We start from the raw sequence: 23,736 nt of genomic DNA on the forward strand, positions 1-23,736 counted from the left end.
ATCATTCTTCTAAGCATTTTATGTCCCTCTCTAACTTTCAATAACTTCTACCTTCACCTAGTCTCTCTAACCAGGAAAATGCCTAAAGTTTGAGCAATAGCACAGAGGTGGATGATTTGCTTAACTGCCAGATAATGGCTATGGGCCAGGAATTAAAGAGAAGCTTTGGCTAGGAACAGAGGAAAGAGTGAATTCACATAAGACAAGATGTTGAAGTTGCCAGACTCCAGGTAAGGAGATCCAGGATTTTAAATCAGGAAGAAATTAGGACAAAAAAAAATACATGAGCAAGCTTAATAACTCAAAGAGATAACTGTTTGAAGACCGTGTTCAGGGGTAACTTTGGGACAAGGTTAAGGCTAGAGATCTATTGGCATCAGATGTAGTGGCGTGCTTGGGCAAAAGAGTCACAGAAATATAAAATCCCCATTTGTGAAGACACCTTGACCGAGCTTGTCTTATTGTTCATTTTGCTTCTGTTAAATGTGCTTCTTTCTGGTGAACTCCAATCGTTGAAAATTGAAGTTTTTCTTTTTTTAAACATATCAGAGTGGCAGCATTGCAGGATAACCCTGTTGCATCACTCCTGTCTCATTAGTCCTCATAACCACAAAGAGAAGACAAATACCTGGTCATAAGTAAGTTGTATGGACCTCATGTCCATGCAGAATACCCTCTCTCTTACTAGTGATCTGTCTTCTGTCTCTATGCTACTGCCATTTGAGACTGTGAATTCTACCTATTGTGACTATGTTCTTGGCTTTGCTGTTGACCTAGCTTTTGTCTGTTTATGATCTCACTTCTTTTTTAGCTGCATCTGCTTTACTTCAGATTCTAATTAACTCCTGTGTTTCTGAGACTAAAAGCCCAACCACATTCCTAATTTCTCTTTGCATGAGTGGTTTGGGCATTGTTTTTACATGGAATCTATCATGATTCCTATTAATCTCACTGTAATGACTCAGTGAAAATGCACATAACCCTAGTCTCAGAAATTTATCTCTTGATGAACATGAAAAAACTGGGGAAGGGAATATATAGGAAGTGATCCTACTTACCATTTACATTGCATCCTGCAGGTAACACGACCCATTTCTTCTGTAAAACATTTTGGTTTAGGTCAGAACAAAAATCACACTGCACTGGATAGATAATTGCTCTGGCTCAGAGTGGTGTTATGTATGCCTGGAAAGAAGCCAGGCTCAGTGAGGACAGAAAGTATCAATGAGAACGGGATAGGAAGTTGAAATCCAAGATTATCTTGTGTAATGAAAAACATCTGGTGACCTTAACCGACTACAAAATTCAACATGACTTAAGAGATGGTTTGGGGTTTTAGGAACAAGAGTTGTCAGGTACATTTCCCTGTTGACAACTATTTGTGGATACAGAAACAAAAAGACTGCCTGCGTGAATGTCTTTCACAACTAAATTGAAACATACGGACTCGTTTATAAAAACAAAACAAAAAATCATGGAGTTTTACCTTTCAAAATAAATTCATTTACTGACCCAGAAAACATCCACCCAAATGACAACATGAAATGGTGTCCCCTTGGAAAACAAATTCAAGTTTGAATTATCTGTGCCTTAGATCTTAAAAAATTTTAGTTACTTCATGTAGTAAAATCTGGGGATGTTAGTTTTAGTGGCAGATGATCTGCCCAACAGCATTTCCTTTCTCCCTTCGCTCCTACAATTGTATATTTGGTAAATTAGTTGTGATTGATGATATCATTTTAACCATGTGCTAAATCTTATGGTGAAATGCTATCATACTTGTGCTACATTAATAATTTTAGGTGTGAATGTAGTACAATATATTTTTATACTCCTTCAATAGTAAAGCCACAATTTATACAAATAGATTCATTCTGTCTTTTGCCCAAGTGATTTTGACAAAAGCATGTCATTTAAAGTAATGTTGCTCATCCTTCAGTGATGCAAATGCTGAAGGCTACATCGCTTTGCTATGAAACAACTGGAGTTTTGAATGCCTAGTAAAATCTGTATAAGCCACTAGGAGTAACTTAAGAGGTTTGTACAGCTGAAACCAAATGGAGGGGAACAATCACCCACAGCTATAATTTTTGTACAAATTGGGCTAAAGAAACAGCTTTTCTTTTTCAAAATAATGTGTTCTCTGAAAACTGGCTATGGAATGCTCAGATGCTTTCAAGGTTTATTAAAATAATTATATACACTGTAAAATATTAGTAATTACAGAATACATCCAGTCTACTGTTTTGCTTTAGGCAGTATTATTTGAAGTCTGATGAACATACAGTTTGGGTGGGTACACTGAAATTTTAGAAAAAAAAGTATGTAAAATATTTTTTCAATTAGTGTATTCCTCACTATGCTCTTCCTTTGAAAATATTACTATGGGAAGAAAATGCAGGGTTTGTCTATGTCACTTTGTCAACTTAACTCCCACATCATAGTATTAGATGATGCTTTCTTCTGTCAGAATGTTAGTAGCCAAGTGTTATAAGCTGGGAAAAAAGGAGAACTTGAAATAAATTGATATGAGATGGGGTTGTATTCTCCATGGAGGGATGCTTGGTCCTGTCTCAAAGTGGTATAACACACATTATTGACTCCCATGGGAAGAGTGGATGGGGGAATAGATGGGAGGTAGAGGAGGGAACAGGAAGAAAGGAAGGAGGGGAAACTGTGGTTGGTATGTAAAATAAATGAAAAAATTAATAAAACAGTCTTCAAAAAAAGAATAAAAAATGAGAGGGGTTTGTGTCTCAGGAGTGCTGAGTAATGGAATATTCACTTGGGACATAAGGCCTTAAGATGAGCTCCTATATTTCTAGTATTAAATGAATACAAGTTGTTACAAATGTACCCTCAGTTCATATATATTATAAACACAAGACATAAATTACTATTTCATACTGGCTTATATCCTTATGCTGACCTTGCCTAGTAAATGTACTGGGAGACAAATTTTATTTTTAGGTACAGGGTACAAGTTTAATATCCCTTATATGAAATTCTTCAGTTTTAGCATTGAGGAAAGGGGGAGAGAGGAAGGAGGAACAAAATTGATTAGTCAATGTGTACATTTATTTGGGTCTTTGTGCAGCTATAAAGTCTTTAAACTGTATACCATATCATCGTGTAGAGGGAAATAACAAAACACTGAGAAGTAGGAGAAAGAGTTCCACTCTAAGCGATGGCTTTAGGACACACCCATTTTTGTAGTATTTTCTTAGCAGATCACCTTCATAATATATAACAGAAACGCTATTCTCCACCTGCTCTGTCATACATCCACATTCTGGGTCTCTTTTCCTTTGGGCCAAAACAATGTCTACTCTTCAGAAGATATATCATCAATGATGCACACTTTGTGGGTACTGCTTCAACCATCCCTTTGGATGGTTGCCAATCAATAACCAGTTCTACCTATTAAACTAGAAATAAATATAAGCTTGCCTTCTCTAAAACTTTCTTTGTCCTTCAACAGTCCTCATGGAGCACAACATTACATATAGTTGGGGAGAACTCTGAGAAGAAAAAGAAAAACTGTATAAAATCTTCAGTGTGTTTTTTCTAGGGATTTTTCAAGAGTAGATACTTATGCAGAAAGATGACCTTGTCTGACATTGGATAACAGTGTTGTCTCTAAGTAAATCTACACATAACATAATCACAAAAATTAGTTGATATATTTTCTACAATGACTTTGTGAGGGAGGAATGGATATTGTCTTTATTATTTTATAAATCATGAAGCTTAATTAACTTTACCTAAGGTTGTAAAGATATTCATGATAAAGAACACAGCCTAATCCCAGCTGTGTGTTTTATCTCTAAAGATTTATTTTTATATGTATGTATGCATGTGTCTCTCCTCCCACTTCCTCTCCCTTTGTGTGTGTGTGTGTGTGAGAGAGAGAGAGACAGAGAGAGAGAGACAGAGACAGAGACAGACAAAGACAGAGACACCTGCGAAAGATTGAAGAATGCATTAGATCCTCTAGAACTGGAGTTACAGGAGGTTATAAGCTGTCAGATATGGGGGCTGGGAACTAAACTCAGGTCCTTAGCAAGAGCAATAAGTGCTCTTAACCATTGAACCACCTCTACAGTCCCTCAGTCTATTTTTTTACTGCTTTGTTAGAATCAGAATTGTCAATAGTGGTATCAGTTCATTTTTTAACATGAATTAACAAATACACCCTTTTCATTGTACCTCTGCATCCTTTCTTTCATACTTTGCTCTCATCCAATAATGCCCCTCCCCCTTTATCCTAAGGTCATCTCTTCCATGAAGCCATCACCAATTAACTCGTGGATTTGTCCCTTAGAAATTTTACCTGAAAATATAGCACTTAAATATCACTCATACTTTGTAAAAAGTAAACAGAAAATGAGATATAAACTGGTCTTTATAGTATAATTGTCCTTTGTACTGCCTTATCCTTTGACTACTCACCTTATTCCCATGGCCTCCTTTGATAGCCTATATTAAATTTGTGTCCTTCCATTTAAAGAAGTGTCAGATTTATCTTTCTTTTAGTTTTTATGAATCTGCCAAGATATGGAAAATAAGTATAGGTTTTTTAAATGTTAAAATTGAATGAAAACAAATGGCCTTGTTCCTATCATATGATACCCCCAAGAAATCATAGGTATTAATGTGTTAATGTAGGAGACAGACATTCAAGTGTTAAAGAGAATAAGAGAATGGAAAGACCATGTTTTAAATCTCTTTTAGCCTTCACAGTGCTTCTCATTGGCTTTAGACATGCCTGGTTTCCACTGTTCCCCATGAACATCTGTGCTTTGATTGCATAAACATTCTTGTTTCCCAGATTAGTCTATCCATAATAACATCTGTGAAAAGATGAGGTATGTGTGCAAGTTTAATATCTATAAAGAGAGGTTAAAACCATTTCTGCACACATTTTTTGCTCATGTCATCAAGTCCAGTTTAATGCTGTCTTTGTGTGTATGATGAATGAAAGATTTAAATGTATTTAGTGAATTAGCTATTAACAACACCTAATAGATACATGAGTAGAGTATATTCTTGGTACTAATCATAAACTAACAGATAGTATCTCCATATGATGCATTGTTAAGTTGCCTAGTACATAATTACTATAGCAAATGCAGACATGTGGCCTAAAGAAAAATTTTCTACAACACTATTAGATGCTTCCCAAAGTTATATTTACAATTGTACCTTTTGCCATAGAAGATACAGAAAACCTACGCTTTGTTCTTGACAAAATCTATTGTGTCAAATCTTTCCTGTTATGCTAAATAACACATTGAAAATGCTTTGCATCATCTGGTAATGATCTAAATTTAATGTGTATGGTAAAAGACAGAATGGAAAAACCAGTACATATACAAAAGATGAAGCCTCAGTAATTTTGGCCAATTTTAGTACCCAAAGGGAGCTTTCTTCTATTTTTGAGACTACAGGATTTTTAAGTTCTTGCTTTTCTGATGTGTGTTTAAAAACAATACAAATATCAGAAATCATAGACTTCTTTAGAATCAAGAAAAGATTCTGAAGTGAATGTGTCCGTCTTTCTTTGCTAAAAATGAATAAACTTATCCAACTAAGTAATAGGAAGCCACAGTAAAAATTACTATGCAAAGAAAATTGATATTTCATGTGTCAAATCTTTTGATACTTTAGGACTACCATAAAGGATTTTGTGGAAAAGACCTTACTTTGTTGATGTATATCATATCCTGAGATATCCTCCCTCCTTTTATTGGGTACTATCTGTTTTGCTTCCAGGAAAAGAACTGTGTTTCTGTGTGAAATTGTATTCAATATATACTAGAGGAATCACTGATTATCTTAAAGATTCTCAGTCCTGTAAGTCATAATATTAAAATCACAGAGGCCTAAATTTCCCAACTGAAGATTTTTCCATATCCAGCTCTACATGTCATGTAGAGCTTATAAAGTTCAGTTTATCATCTTATTAAAGAATGAAAAATGAAAATCATAACACAGTTTGTATGGTGTTTCATATTATAGCACTCTTGGCCCTGTATTATACATTTTGCATTAGCATTTTGAAAGTATTTTCAATATGCAAAACAGATTTGAAGTGACTTTGCAAGGACAATATGGTGATTTTATATATATATATATAAAATACAAGTTGAACATCATGGCAAGTATTTGGTTAGCATCTGTATTTGAGGAGAAACACTGAGATATTCAACATTATCTGTATCCATTGGGAAGTCAAACTGGGAAATGGCCTAAGTGTATTTTAGGATCCCTTTGTCTTGCTCTCCATACCTTATTTTGGTTAATTCACATTAATGTACTTTCTTGACCACAAGAACCCATACAAAGTATTCTACATCTCAAACTCGAGGCAAAAATTAGTTAAATATTGGCTAATAGTGTAGATAAATGTTTCCTTGGATTAATTCTAGCTGTGTTTCTACATACACAAAGTTGACTTTCCCAGGAACACTAAGTTTTAGAGTTCACATGATTTATGGCATAGACTCCATGTCAGATAAGTCATCTGAGACACTCACCCTTCTTTTTGACCATTCCATGGACTAGAATTCAATCATGTATTAAACACTGTTTAATTATGAAGGCAAATCAATCACATGACCTAGATAAAACTTGTAGCCTCATGGTTTTAATTGTCTAAATTGTTGAATTATATACCCCCCCACAAACCTGTTGATCACTTAACCATTGATCAATAAACATCTAATCCAACTAGGAGGAAAAAAATGCAGCCTTGATCTATTTGTAATAAGTTTATTTGCATCTGATCTTACAATTCGCTTTCTCTAGGTCAAAATAAATGTCATGTACTTGTGAACTTTTTGTCATAAATATGTATAGTAATATGTATTTGTAAATATTCTTATATATACATATATATATATATACACAAATAGATTATGTTAACCGATCTTAATAGAATCAAACTGTCAATGACATCAACAGTAAAAATCTCCAAACATATTGAAATGAAACAATATAAATAATTCTAAGCTCATGCATATTAATTATCATGGCTTTTACAGTCTTTCTACCCTTCTTCTGTAAGTTCCTGATCTTTAGGTGTGGAATTGTGTTGTAAATGTATAAGTTGGTGTTGTGCATCCTACAGTCCTGTATTTTCTGAATTTTGACAAGTTGTGGGTCTCTGTAATAGTCCTTATATATTGCAGAAGAAGCTTCTTTGATGGGTAACAGCTACACTTACTGTGGAGATGAAGATCGATATTTAAAATGTGGTTGGGATTATATTAGTTTAGGAAAATGTCAGTAGTAGATTCTGCATTAGACTCTGTAGCCTCTCCAGCTGTGGATATTTGGTTAGAATTACAGTACCAGTCATGAATTCTCTCCTATTGAGAGGGCCTTGTGACCAACTACACCCTTTTTTACAAATAATATTTAGTTGGGTCATGTTTTATATTCATCTGACAGTCTGTCCTTTGATTGGAAAAATTGATCATATATTTTAGTCCTCAAATTTAATATTTATTTATTTAGTGTTAGTGTTATTGTACTGAAGCAATATGTTTTTACCGATTTTAAGTGCTCAATTTAGTACATGTTGGTTTTCAATTCATCTATTAGTGGATTCTTGGGTTGTTTTCATCTTTCTATTGCTAACAGTGTTGTGAAAAACATTACCATACAAATAACTGTTGGAATTCTTCTTTCTAGATCTTTCAGACATTCACTTAGTCACAGAGTTGCTGAATCAACCAGCTCAGTGTTTGAAACTTGGAGGAAACCACCAGTTTTACACATTTGCATTTACACATTTACCAATTACATTTAAACTGATGATTCAAGTGATTTCCAGTCTCTTCATATCTTTTTCTCCAATATTTATTTTCTGGCTTTTTAGTAATAGGCAACCTAAAAGAAATCAAGTTATTTGTATGGATTTGATTTATAATACTTGCTTTTAAGACTATGTGTTTTTGATCCAATTTATGTTAACGCACACAAGTATATATGCTAACGATATACACACATATATATATATACATATATCACATATATATGTATATACACATTACACACACACACACACACACACACACACACACACACACACATTAGGGTAAGAATCTGCTCTTATTCTTTGACATGTGGATATCAAGCTCTTCCACTATAATTTGTTGAAAAACTCTCCTTACCCTCATTGCATGATCTCAACATCTCTATTGAAAATTGATTGAAAAACATTCTTGAGGGATTATTTTGGAAATCTGTATGTATTATGTTATAGTGCTGTACCTCTCCTTATCTTTCTTAATTGTCTCTGATTTTTAATATTTTTTTTAGTTCTCATTCCCTGTAGCTCCTTTTTGTCTTCTTGTGGGTTCCTTAAAAAAATTTAAAAATATTATTTGTACTTTTGGGGGATTTTACCTATTTATTTAATTTTTACTTTTTCATTATTAAGAAATTTTCTATTTATTATGCATACCAACCACAGACCCCCCCTCCCTTCCCTCCTCCTGACCCCTAGCCTTACCCTTAATCCACTCCCCCATTCCTACCTCCTCCAAGACAAGGCCTCCCATGGGGAGTCAGCTTTTATACCCATTTTGTTGTGTAGTACGGTAACGAGTTATCAACTTTAGTAACATTTTAACAGCATGAGTGAACTACACAAGTTTCACCTTCACTTAGGACACTTCTGTTCTCCCATTTGAAAGTTTCATTGCCTTTTATGTCAAACAACACTATATTACTCTTCTAGTCCATCATTGTGTTATTTGTATGATTCATTTATGTATCCTGTGGTATATGCATTTATTTTACATATTTTTCCTATTATTTGCCTCCTTGTGCTCCAAAGTGCTTTACTGTATGCCAATATTCAAGGCGTTTCTTACTATTAAACAATTGATTTTCATTTCCTTCAAATGAGGAAGTCCCAAATAATAGGTTTCTTTTTTTATGTTGAGAATTGTAAAATGTTTGACATTATTTTTTTTTAATTTTTGAATTGCTGTTTCAGTACCATTGTTTTCCTGATGGAACTCGGATGCTACAAATATCACATCCTCTGTTATTATACCACAGGCTTTGAGATTATTTTCATTATTATTCAGTATATTTTCTTTGTGCTATTTAGATTGTATGAATTCTGCTACTTATCCTCAAGTGTGTAGGTTCTCAGCAGCTCTCATCATGGCTTAATTTATGTCCATAAAATTTATACAAATTATTATATCTTCCAGCTCTATAGTTGAAGTATTAATAATTTGATTTTTACAGACATTTCGTTGTCATATTCTGTTCAAGAAATTTTTATATTAATTTTTGAAATATTTTTATTATGGTATCTGACTTAAAATTCTTAAATACTTACGACATGTAATACTTTATCAATATCTAGATAAGGGTTTTTTTTAATTTTGTTATGGAAGTTGGAATTTTTTTAAACCTTAATGTAATAAGTACTTTAATTTTTATATCCTATACATTTGCCTGTTATATAGTAAAAGTAGCTAGGCCTGCTTAAATATTTCACCTTGGTAGGAATTCAGCTATTAAACTTTAATACCTGAGTCCTGGGACTTTTTTTTAAAAAAATCATACTTACTAATATCCATTTTGTTTTTGAAATATTGATGGAAATATTTTAATCTGCTTTGTTTGTCTAGTTCTCATTAAATAAAAGAATATGTGTACACAAAAAACTTGTACACAAATATTTACAGCAGCATTATTAATGATAGCCAAATGTGAAATTACCAAATTGTTCGTCATTTGATGGCTAGAAAGAGAAACCATGCTTTAATTGTTTATAATGAATACATTACTCACTGGTGAAAATGAAATAATCACTATTGAATGGATGGATAAACATTAAAATATCTGACTGTATTATGAGTACCATTATGGAACCAACTCCACGATCAATTTTTACCATACTTTGAAAATTGAACGAAGAAACCTTGCCTACTAGCAGATCTCCTATGTTCTTTTCTAGGCATGCTAACAGTCTTGCTCAGGCCAATGACTTACCAAATATACAAGAACACCTCAGAGTGTTTAAAAATCATTTTGAATGTCTCATTCTTCCTTTTTTGTTTTCTGCCATTTTTGGTCATTGTCAATTCATTTGGAAATGCTACCATAATTATGAAGTGAAACAATAGACACTGATTTTTTTCTCCTTTATTTCTTTGGATAAAATTTCATCTGGTCAAAGAAATTATGGCCTGAGAATGGAACTTTTTAGACAAGTTGGATAATGATGGTTCTCTGGGGATATGGCTTTTGGATTACTCTCAGTCCATCTGTTTCTTTTACTGGCTTCTAGACTATGAATTTTGAAGCGACCATAGTTGTGTGAAGATTTGTTTCAAGGTTGCTGTGTAGGTGGTGATTCAGCCAAATAAAAACAACACAAAGCTATTGTCCTTACTGCCAGCCACACTTCTGAAATAAATACTCATTAGATTGTTGCAAGCCTTTAATTAATCTCTACATTTCAGGGAAAAAAGTTGACTTTGACAGTTTTTATTTCATAGTGTTCTCTTTGTTTTGTGTAGGTGTGCATTTCGAAGGACCTTATTCCACAATCAAATTTGTTCCCCTCAAATTAATTCTCTTAATTAGTTTAACAGAGTCAATTGGTGTGTGTGAATCTATTTGTCTGCATGCATCTATTTGTTAATTTCCCTTACATATGTGCAAGTAATTTTTTCATCCTATTCACCCACTTAGACTGTCTATCTTCTGTCTATGCATTGGCCCTTGAATATTAATTTTAAAATTGTGTAATTTTGAACAATCCTCATGTTTTTTTCTTGAAATATCAACCATTTTTCCATTTGTATTATTATACATGCCTCTCATTTAACTTTTAGCATCCACTTTGTCTTTCTAGCTTAAGCATATACTATGACACAAAGCCCAATAACAGTATTTCTTTTTTTTGTTTATGTTATTTTTATTGTTAGTTTCTATTGAAATTCTTTTCTTTTTTCTTAAGAAATTTTTTTTCATTCCTTTTACATGAACAGTATTTCTTTAAGAGACCAAAGAGATGTTACATATATACATATATGTATATTCTGTTGAAAAAATACATAGCATCTATTTTTTCACGTGGCAACCAAAGAAAACACAGTGTGTGAATATTTCCAAATATGTGTGTGAATGCATATTTTGTGTTCCAACCAAAATAAACTTTGAGTATTCAATGTTTTGTCCCTAAATGAGATATCTGCATAACTCTATCCAAAGCTAAGGAAAATCATGAAATATAAGAACAAGAATAATGTAAGACACAGAAGTTAAAGAGGACCACTATGAAACAATATCTTTCTGGACATGACTTGTCCCTGTACTCATGAACTCTTCAGAGCTATGATTACCTGAAATTCTTGCACAAGATTGGGCCCCTCATATTTTACCATAGAAGGAAGAGGGGCTCTAAAAGCTCCGTCTCCTCCTGATATGTTATAGGCAATTAAGGACTGCTAGGGGCGGGTGAGGCACTTTTTTTTTTTTTTTATCAGCATAGCCTCTGTAAGTTGTCTATGTTCCTCTAAATAACCCATCACTCATGTTCTTGTAAGAAATTCTAATTAAGCCGGGCAGTGGTGGCACACGCCTTTAATCCCAGCACTCGGGAGGCAGAGCCAGGCGGATCTCTGTGAGTTCGAGGCCAGCCTGGGCTACCAAGTGAGTTCCAGGAGAGGCGCAAAGCTACACAGAGAAACCCTGAATCGAAAAACCAAAAAAAAAAAAAAAAAAAAAAGAAATTCTAATTAAAGTTATTGGGTCACTAAGGAAAAAAAGAAAGTAGAGAGGGGAGTGGTTTAGGGGAAGAAATGGATCAATCAGTGCGCAGGGGATGGGGAGTAGAGAGGAAAATGGGAGGTGAATATGAATTAAAACATTATATTATATCCATGTATGAAAATGGCACTATGAAACCCATTATACATAATTAATATATGCTAATAAAATTTTTAGGCAACAAAAAAAGCTTTATTATCAAAGTCCTTTAAATTCCCTTTCCTAATTTGAATTTCTTACCTGTCTGGGATTATGGTACAAACCAAGCAAGCATACAAATCACAAATACACAGAAAAGGAAATGCATGCTCATTAAATTATTACTGAAGAACCTTGTTACCAAAAATACTATCCAAAAGGTTCTTTTCTCATAATACACAGTCAAGCAGGTGAGCCTTATCTTTATACGGCTCTCTAGGTAAGCATAAAAATATTTTTAGAATAAATAGCATTGCTCAGAAAGGCAGGACAAACTACAAAAGGGAAGAATTCTCTGATCTCTAGATTCTCACCATATGCAGATGTATGTGTACAGATGCATCCATGTCTCTTTCAACTCTCCCTTCTTTTAGTCTTTCCCTCTTTCCTCTTCCTCTCTAACCTCACTTTCTGCTCTTTCTTTCCTATCTTTTCTTCCAGTATCACATGAATGTTGTAATATTAGTTGAAGATGTGTTACATTTGTTTATGCTGTGAAACATTTGTTTAATGATACAAAGACGTGTTACATTCTTTTTGTTGCATTTGTTTAACTCTGTGAAGCTGTGTTATTGTGCCTGTCTAAAACACCTGATGGTCTAATAAAGAGCTGGACAGCCAATAGCAAGGCAGGAGAAAGGACAGGCAGGGCTGGCAGGCAAAGAGAATAAATGGAAGGAGAAATCTGAGAGGAAAAGAAGATCAAGAAAAGAGAGAAGGAGCAAGAAAAGAAGGGGCCAACCACACAGCCACACAGCCAGCCACGGAGTAAGAGAGAAAGTAAAATATACAGAAGTACAGAAAGTAAAAAGCTCAGAAGCAAGAAGTAGATGGAATAATTTTAAGTTAAGGAAAGCTGGCTAGAAACATGCCAAGCCAAGGTCGGGCATTTATAATTAAGAATAAACCTCCATGTGTGATTTATTGGGAGCTGGCTGGCAGGCCCCAGAAAAGAGTAGAATAAAATACCAAACAACATTTTTTGTGTGTTCCAATGTGGGGCTAGAGTAAAAAAAAAAATCCAACAACACTTGAACAACTTATTTTTATATTATTTCCCTCTTATATGGAGAATTAATGACATTTGCACATACATAATGACATTGTGCATTTGGGAATTTTTCCATTTGCTGGAGGTTAGAAATCTAGATTATGAACCCATTGTAACCTTTCCTCTTTCCTCATAAAACTCAATAGAAGATAGATTATTAGAATACTATAACATTAAACATACCAAACTTCTGATAATGTTTGCATATCAACAGGTAAGAAGGTTTCTCCTTGTTTCCTCTATCTTTTTCTCTGTAATCTCTTCCTGAGAAGCAATTTGTGCTATAGATCATGAACTTTTACAGATATGTACAGCAAAACCCATTCTCCTTTAGAACCAAGCCTGATCATACACAAAAATGTACTTGTGTATTCATAACAAATTTATACATGTGTATAAAGAATGGTAATTTAATTAAAACAGATGAATTTCCTTTCTTCCTAGAAATAAATCTTTTAAGGAACATAAATACCTAAAATGGAAATAGGCTTATGCCTGTGCTCTATTATGTATTGCCTAATTTCTTGGTGAATGAAAAGTGAATTTCCTATGTTGTATTAAATTGAAAGAGATGGAAAGAATTACGTGAAATCATTTATAGAAAGTATCAGTTACTATGCCTGCTATGTAGTAAGTACTCAGCTATTATTACTGGGTTTTTTATATTAAACTGGAGTTATGATATCCCCAAGTCCTGGAATGTCTAAAATCCATCCACAGTTGATAGATCATTTCTGTAGTTTCTGCTCAACTGTACATGGTGAGGATTAAACCCTGGAAAGTAGATAGACTTCATGGTTTTTATCCCATAGATACTTTCTGTTACTTGTTTACTTTTTTAATCATTACTAAACCTACTTGTGTTAGAATTGATATTTATCTAAAAGTTATACCAAATTATTTGAATTGGTTAACTCACATGGACCATAGTAACCACTAAAAGAAAACTAAATGCAAATCCCTACACATCTTCATAAATTAAACTTGGTCTGATTTTCTTGCCCCCTTGAAGTCTCAAGCTTTCTGAAGAGTAAACCACTGAGCACTGAGAAGTACTTCCTATTATTCTGGCAAACAATTGCATTCTGTCAGTAATCCACTTAATAGAACCATGGTGAGAAATAAGAACAAATTATGGGTTAATAGCAAGAAGAGAGGATGGAAGGAATGGCAGCCAGGAGATATGTAAAATTTTAATGCAACTTATAGAATGAGGTTAATACCTAGATGTGTGTGGTTTGTCTGTATGTACATGTAAACAAGTATCTTAGTTACCTTTCTATTGCTATGAAGAGACAGTATGACCAAGACAGCTTATAAAACAGTTTATTGGAGGATTACTGTTTTAGAGGGTTAGTCCATGACTATCATGGTGGGAGTACAGCAGCAGGCAAGCAGATAGGCATGGTATTGGAGCAGTAGCTTATATGTTGAGGCAACAACCATGAGACAGAGAGAAAGCCAAATGGGAATTCTGAGGGCTTTTGAAACCTCAAATTCCACCCCTAGTGACATAGTTCCTCTAGTAAGGCCATACCTCCTAATATTTGTAAACAGTTCCACCAATTAGAGACCAAACATTCAAATATATGAGCCTATAGGGGCCATTCTCATTCCAACTACCACAATAAGTATGAATAGGAGTGTGTCAGAATGTTCATATGCATGTTTGTATAATTTATAAGGAATTCATCTTTATAAAAGAAACTCTGTATCTTATTAGAGCTGTTATTCTTTTGGTTCCTCATTAAACAGGACACTGGAAGGCATCCTCCTTAATTTATACTCCTGGTTTCCCCTTCAAGCTACGTGTCCCTCGTGCAAGACTTCCAAACTGCATCATTAATTCCTTCCTGTGGATAGACCCTAAATTTGAATTATCTCATTACTTGGTTACTTAGTGCTATCAAAATTTAGTTTATTAAGAAACTATGAATGGCCTTGTTTTCTGATAATGCAAGTACAGTAACCATCTGGATGGAGATTAATATCTCACTTGGGGTTATGTAATATTTTCTTTATTTCATTCCAGTTGCAATCCTCTTTCCTAATTTTTCAAAATGACACCAAAGCCCATTTCATGAAATTGCAATGTAATCTGACAGTGATAAATCACTGTTGGACAGAGAGAATTTGCTGAAGCTATGGATTTGCATTCTTCATGCCATTTTAGTTAAGATGAGAAATGCTAGGAATTTATACATAAACAGCATTGTGTTTGGGTCATATTTATTACAGAAGACTCCTGAAATAGCTGCTGGTTTTAATTACACCATTGTGTTCAGAAGGGAAGAAATATCTTTTTGTCCTTAGCTTTTGCTATCAGTAAAAGACCTTTAAGGAGTAGTTTGTGAAAATAGCTATTGAAAAATTTGAAGTTGAGAATGATTGTTCTCGGAGAAAAATCAATGCATACTGCCTGGCAGTTCATCAAAGCAGGGCTTCTGAGAGTGGCATCCCAGTTGCTTTAACATCAGCATTTTCCCTTTTTGCCGGTGTAGTTTCACAGACCTGCATCCAAATTAAGAGGTTAAATTATTCTTTCCAAGCTCACAGGGCCTTCTGCCCAAATCAGTCTATACTACTTACCCTTTGTTCAACTGTCTAGAACTTTCTCCCAACTTGCTACCTGCAGCTCTGACTTCCATTTTCTTTTCTGGCTGGTATCAGGAAGGCTGGCTGAAGTTTCTCCCTCATGGCCCATTACCCTCACATTAAAATCACCAAGGATTTTCCTTATATGAAGTGAGATCCTCTGCTATAACAATAAATGAGAATCTTGTTAATTTGATTGGTTTGGCATAATGGAAAGGATCACAACAATATGCTAACTTTGTATAGAATAGGTGACTTTGTGGATTTTTTTCCACCAGTATTGAATCAGGCCATAAGGGTTGTTGGTACAATGTGCTATAAGGTATGAGAGAGTGTGTTGACAAAGGATTCTGATGATGTGAGTCTGTTTCATAACTACACAAGCAAGCTTGGATTATTTTGGAGTCATGGATTCACTGATATAATAATCTTCCCAGAATTGAGAGAGGTTAAAGCTTAGTTTTAATTCTCATTTGCTAGCAATCAAGTATTTGACTTTAAATAAAAACACTTAACTCTGTGTCCTTGTTTATATAAATCTGGAGTATTGGGCTATGTACTTGAAAAATTTGTTCTAGATATTTTAAAAACATATACAAATGTTATATATATCTACCTTTATCTTAACTGTGTCTTAATATTCATCAACCAGTCTTACTGCTTAGCGTTGCCTCTAGTGAACTGACATTCTACACTTTTACAAAAGAAGTCTATTTTATGTATATGTTTATTTATTTATTTATTTATTTATTTATTGTATGTGTGAGAGAGAACGAGACAGAGAGAGATGAGACACTGTGTATATATGAAGAGCAGAGGATAACTTTTTGAAGTTGGTTCCTGCCAATGTGCAGTTCCTCCAGACTAGCTGATTTGTGAGTTTCTGGATAATTCTACTATCTCCACAGTTAATCTTGCCATATTGCCTTGAGAATGCAAGCTACCTTGTGGTTCTGGGGATAGAATTCAGGCCCTAAAGCTTTCAGGCAAGTGCTTTTACCTACTACACCACCTCCCCAACTTAACTCTTTACTCTTGACTTCTATAAAATCAACCTTGTCTGTCTACATACTAGTGAGATTATGCAGTACTTATTTCTCTCTGTCTGGCTTATTTCACTTAAAATAATCTCTGCTTCCATCTATGTTATTGCAAATGATGAGATTTGACAGCTGCATAATACTTCATTGCACATATGTAGCAAATTTCTTTATTTATGCATCAGTTTATGGATGTGTAAGTCATTTGTATATCTTGGCTGTTGTGAATAATGCTGCAATGAACATGGAGGTGTATATGTATCTCACATGATTTATTTTACTTTGGCTAGATGCCTAGTTGTGGAATTGGTGGGTTATGTGTTAACTTGATTTTTAATTTTTGATAAACCTGTATAGTTTTTCATGTCTACCAATTCTATGTAAGGGACTGCCTTTTCTATACATCTTCACAATCACTTGTTATTTTTAGTGTTTCTGATTATAACCATTCTTACTGGGACAATCTTAGTAATCTTCAGTATTTTTAATTTACTTGTTCTTGTTGGCAGTCTATATGTCTTGTGAAATATCTACTTTAGATTTTATTTCCTATTTGTTTAATGAAGTTACTTGTTATTGTTGTTAGGGCAATTTTGTTGTTGTTGTTTTTTGTTTAATAATTTCAATACTGAAACTTGAGTCCTTAATGTTGAGTTGCTTTTGGAGAAATACATCTAATTCTTATGCATGTAGATATTCACTTTTACATGCACCATTTATTGAAAATGCTCTCTTTTCTCCAATGCACATTCTTAGCACCTTTGTTGAAAATCAATGTGCAGTTTATAACTTCTCAATTCTCTTCTATTCATCATATGTATCTGTTTTATGCCAATACCATGCTACTTTGATTACTACTGTTTTGTAATACATTTGAAATTCAGATAGTGTAGACTTCTTGTTTGTTCTTTTAGAATGCTTTTGGCTCTTGTGGCTACTTTTGATTCCATTTAAAGTTTAGAGTATTATTTTTCCTGGTCTATGAAGAATACATTGGCATTTCAATATAGATTGCACTGAATATGTAAATTACTTTGGACTATATGAACATTTTAAAAATACTGTTTCTTACAGTACATAAACACATGACTTTCCATATTTTAAATGGTTATTAGATTTTTTTCATATAATACATTTTGACCATACTATTTTCCTTACCCACTACTCTCAGATCCATCCCCCATACCCAACCAAATTCATGTTCTCTCACTCAAAAACAAAAAGAAAAGAAAAGCTATAATAACAACCACAAAAAATCAAAATAAAAACAAAAAAACTGAAAAGAATGAATAAGAAACATATCCAAATTAAACAAAACAAAAGTATACACACAAAACAGAGTCTATGTTATGTTGGCCAACTACTTCTGGGCATAGGGACTACCCTGGAGTGATACTTCCTTGGAGAAAACTGAGTTTTCCCTTTTCCAGCAGTTGTTAATTGCAAATAGCTTCTTCATTCAAGGTGGGGCATTGTGTCCACTTCCCTTCTTAGTGCTGGGGTTTTCTCTGATTTAAAAGTGTAGGTCTTAGGTGTGTTGTCATAGTCTCTATGAGTTCATATGTGTGTCAGTTTTGTTTTGTCTAGAAGACACTGTTTCTGTCAAGTCATCAACCACCTATGATTCTTACATTTTTTTCTGCCTCCTCTTCTACACAGTTCACTGAGCCCTGAGTAGTGGTTGTTGATAAAGATACCTGATTTAGGGTTGAGTGCTTCAAATTCTCTTACTCTCTACACATGATCCAGTTGTTAATTACTATCTACTGCAAGAAGAAGCTTCTCTAATGAGGGTAGAATAATGCTCTGCTCCATTGGTATATAAATATGTTGTTATGAATCAGTTTATTGCTATGTTCCTTAATAGAATAGTCACCTAGCTAGTCTCAGGTTCTTGGCCATTTTTAGCAGTGTCATGTATGGATTTCATCTCATAGAGTGGGCATTAAATTCAATCACAAAGTTGTTGGTAAATTCCATAACATTTAAGCCACAATTGATCCAATATATCTTATAGGCAGGTCTCTGTTGTAGATCAAATGGTTTGAAGTTGGATAAAATTGATGATTACTTTTCTCCTTCAGTAGTTTTCACAGTACCTTCTAGTATCATGAACACTAGTCAGTAGGAATAAAACTTCCAGTTAGGCACCAGCTCAATTTCCCCATGTTCAATGACATAAATAAGATGTGTATTCAGAAATAGAGCCTTAATATCATGTTAAAAAGAGTAACTAATAGCACTGGAAATAACCTATGGTATTTGGAGGAGGTTGTCTATGAGACACATTTGTTCCATGACTCAACAAGATGTAATCCATCCCTAGCACTGGAAGTTTTACTTGGTAGCGTAAGATGTCTAGTTAGGCCATTGTCTTCCCTATTATATAGTAACTCCATTTAGATTCCATATATATATACTTTAGGAAGTTTCTAGAGTAATATGTTTCCATACGGTTTTTCTAATGGCCTTTAGTGTCAGTTATCCTTTCCCAAATACCTTCATTTACCCTTCTCTTTAATCACCCTCCTCCTTTAATCCTCATATTCTAGTTTCCCTTTTATCTATTTATAATATTAAATTCTATTCACCCTTCATTGGAGTATCTCTTTCTTTACAAGATCCCTTACTAGCTACATAACATCTGTGATTATTTGGACTGAAACACACATATCTAGATTTTAAAAGCTAATAGCCACATGTACACAAAAACATGTAATATTTGTCTTTTTAGGCCTGAATTACCTCACTCAGAATGATACTCTATCCACCTACCTGCAAATTTTGTAATTTTATTTTTCTTAGCAGCAGGATAATATTCCATTGTGTAAATGTACCACATTTTCATTATCCATTCATCAGTTCATGGGTATCTAGACTGTTTCCAATTTTCAGCTATTATAAATATATGTACTATGAATAAGATGTAGAATCCTTTGGGTATATGCCAATAGTGGTTTAGATAGATCTTGTGGTTTTCCAAGAAGATCATTTTTTTGATCTTCTTCAGTGCTGTAAAATTTTCAATGTAGAGATCTTTCACCTGTTTCACGGAATTTATTCTCACAAATTTTCACTATTTTTAGCAATTATAAATATAATCATTTTATTTCTGTTTCAGAGCTGTTTATTTCTGTACTGATTTTACAAGTTGATTTGTATCCTGCAACTTTGCTGAATTAAATGATTAGTTCTAAGTGTGTGTGTGTGTGTGTGTGTGTGTGTGTGTGTGTGTGTGTGTGTGTACATGTGCATGTGTGAAATGCTTGAGGTTTTTTTCTGTGTCTAATATAATACCCTCCATAAATAATAACAACTTAGTTTCTTTTTTCTCCAACTTGGACGCTCATTATTGCTTTCTCTTGATTTATTGTTCTTACTAAAACTTAAAGTACAATGATTAATAATAATGGTAAAAACAGAGATTCTTGTCTTGTTCCAAATGTTGGCAAGAAAGATTTCAGCTTATCTACATTAAATATAATGTGAACTGCTTGGTTCATATGGCCTTTATTTTGCTTATATGCATCACTTTTATTTGTCTTTTAATGACTTTATTGTTAAGAAATACTCTGGCATAGATATTTCACTTAATAGCACTTTGGTCATATCACAGATATCATGAGCCTAGAAAACACAAATACACACATTTGTACTTTCACACACCATCACAGAACATATGTAAATCAAACATTCAGAATTTAGAATAATCCACCAATAAATTCTTCTAGTAGGTAAGTTTCATTCTTTATAACCTCTTACATGTACAACGCAATGGGTATGTTGAGAAATTTTACCTTAAGTAAAGTTCCAGTTTAATCTAGAATCAATAAATGAGCCATGAATGACATGGTCTTTGTATCTGTCTGTCATCCCACTTTGCCTCTCTATACGTAAATGAATTGTAATTAATTTAGGTTATAGTCTTGACCTTACTTTACTCATATAGATTAAACCTTCTTAGCTTCTGCCAGAGAATGTTTATAGTGTTTTGCCAAAATAGTTTTCGTACTCCTAAATTTACTTTACACTCCTTAAATGCAGGAATGGAACAATTTTCATCTCTTTCTTTAAAGTTCCAAGCCCATATTAGAGATTTAGTAAGTACCTTCTGGAAAAGATATATTTCAAAAGTTATATTGAGATAGGACACCAATGCTTTAAATTTTCTCCTGGAATTTTGTAAAGATTAGAATGTGGACAAATGGCATAGGATTGTAGTGATAATAAAAAAATCACATTAGTATCCCCAAATTATTAAGTAATTATTAGGTGCTATACATTTCAAATGTTGTGTTATTTAATCCTTATGACAACCTTACAATGTAGATGGTACTGTTTTCACTTGCTGATAAGGAAACACAGGCAAAGAGGGGTTACATCATTTTCATGACACTGTAGAACTAGTAAGTAGTGGAGCTTGGGTTTTAACCTAGATTTAGCTAGGAAAACTCTCATCTCTGTTGTATTGAGTACTGGCAATAGTGGAAAACATCTTGCTATGAACTTCCATTTTCTGTTTCTATAGTTTCAGGTTCTTGCTTTATATAGAATGTAGAAAACATATCATTTGCTTCTTTATCTTGTTTCACTCCTGAAAGATACTGATTTTTTTTCTCCTTGAAATGCATTCTTTCTGATTTTTCCAGAGAGTGTAAAATAAACATATTAAGAATATAAGTGGATATGACATATTCTCATTTTGCTTTGTCAAGGCATAAAATGCATGATTATGGATCTGTACCTCAGATCTTATTTAAAAAACAGATTATTGTTTATATATTTATTCGTTTATTTTCTTCTAGTATTACTTAAAGACAGATTTGTATTTTTATGTAAAGACATTGAAACAAATGCATAAAGATGTTAATACCTTCTCAAATTTTAAACTTTATAAAAGTTATACCCTGTATTTCTAGCAGCATAGTAGTCCATCCTGATAAGGACCACTACAAATGCTATTAAACTTGGCCCTGAATCTGAGTGACCAAGAATTCTCCTGTGTGTTTTCTGATTGAAGGAGTTAAGATATCAATAGTTTTTATATTTGGTTGATTGCTACGCTGACAATGAAAGTGATGTCAACAATTTGAAGTGGAAAAACTGACCTGTGTTTTTCTGTGTAAGATACCTTTTCTCTTTGTTAAGGGATAATAGGCTTTCTCACAAATACTTATCATACCACTGTAGTTTTAAAGCTGTATCTGGCTGCTTTGTTAGCTGTCAATATCTTTTGTCTTTTTTTCTCTAGCTTTTCTTTTAAGGACATGAGATCCCTTGAGCATGCTCAGTAGGCATATTTCAGCCCTGACATTATTGATGGTGCACATATATCTTTCTAATACATCCAAATTGACATATTCTAGGATTTTCAAGAAATAGTAATGGCACCACTGAAAACCATAATTGATGGTCAGTGTCACCTAGCCAAGCGATGATTTTGTCTCCTGAATCAGAAATCACAAGTACATAAATCCCCAGGCATGACTAAGGTCCTTAGGAAGCTAACCTTTGTGGAATTGGATCCTGTGGTGACATTACTTTTTAAGAGTACCTAATTTCAAGTAATTTTGGCCTATTATTCAGTTGATTTTCATTGTCAAGACATATTCAGTCAAAATAATTTTGGAAAATACATACTTTCAGCATAAATGAATAATGTATTGACTTAAGTTGGTTGGGAATCACAAGTTAAAACTGCTCTATCTTCTGAAGCTAATAATTCTTAGCACTGGCATTATGTTTCAGGGTGGCAGAACAGTCTCCTGCTTGCTCTGATTGGTCACAGAATATTAATTGGCTGCAGACATAGTATTTAGAGCTCCAATTTAAGGCTGAAAAGAATGATAACTTTTATTTGTATGCAAAGACTCCAACCGTCCCTTTGAGATGAATGATCAGCCCCTGCTTTACCCATCATCAATTCTTTACTTTTTAATATGAAAAATAAAGGCAAATGAGAGCCCCATCCTACAACATTTCACAAAACTGACACAGATGGAGTACTTTTGGTGATCTTGTTGCTTCTTAATAGCACACATATTTACTAGTCATTGAGCTGTGACATCAGTAAGCCAGTCGAAGATGCAAACTTTATAGTTCTTGTTAACCAGAGATTCAGAAGCTGATTAAGATCATAGTGAAAAGTGAAATGAAACACTGACTTCCATTACATTTACCTTGTTATTCAATTCCTTCACAAGCAACTCAGGTATCCTGATTTTCTTTGAAGGCAGAAAGTAATCATCAACATAAGTAAATACACATCATAGACCCTGAAAATGTACCATTAAAGTTGAATCCAAGACACCATTTGAAGGCTAAATATAAGGGCTTGCTTGCTAGCTGGTGGGATTTTGAATAGCTCTTGAGGGTTCTGATCTAATCAATGAGTCAATTCCTTGATGGGTTCATGATATACAGGTATTATGGAAAGGTACTAGAAAGGAAGGCCTCATTGGAAGAAGTGAATCATTGTATGCATGAGCTGGAAAGATATACCTCATCCCAGTCCCCTTCCTTTAGTCCTCTTTGCTTCTTCACTGCCACATATTAGCAGCTTTCCTCACCGTGGACTTTTCTCCTCCATGGTACTTCTAACTCTCCATCAGCCTAGAAACAGTTGTGCTAGCTGGCCGTGAACTAAATGCAGTTTCTGGTCCTAGCAGCAAGAGTTGTTTTCTGGTAAGGAGAGTTACTAGTGCGCTCCCATTGCCATACACAGTGCAAATAGCACTCTAAAACCACAAACAAAAATAAGTCTGTCTTTCTTCCAATGATTTCTCTCAGGTATTTGTGAACAGCAATGTTAGTATCTGACACAAACACCACAGTTCAACATCACTTTCTGAGATGTAGTATTAAATGTTAGTTTTAAAAAACCGACAAAACCCTGCTCAGTAAGGTATCCAATCACAGCCTTGTTAATTATCTCAGTCAATGAGAATTAGGAGTCTGGTATAACATCTTAGATAAAGTTATTAGGAACCTTGATTTCTGCTTTCCCCTGCCCTATAATTTGCATATAAACTTCCATCCATATTT

The 23,736-nt window shown here is 33.9% G+C and overlaps 1 protein-coding gene across 1 annotated transcript in view; it reads left to right on the top strand.

The window, feature by feature from the left end:
• The window catches only part of Il1rapl2 (interleukin 1 receptor accessory protein like 2), a 1,222,115-nt gene that overhangs the window by 870,637 nt on the left and 327,742 nt on the right, over window positions 1–23,736 (top strand). The gene's annotated exons all lie outside the window — the stretch shown is intronic.

The sequence above is a fragment of the Peromyscus californicus genome, unplaced genomic scaffold (genome assembly GCF_007827085.1).
Source record: "Peromyscus californicus insignis strain IS unplaced genomic scaffold, ASM782708v3 Scaffold_10__1_contigs__length_136768540, whole genome shotgun sequence".
NCBI classification, from domain to species: Eukaryota; Metazoa; Chordata; class Mammalia; order Rodentia; family Cricetidae; genus Peromyscus; species Peromyscus californicus.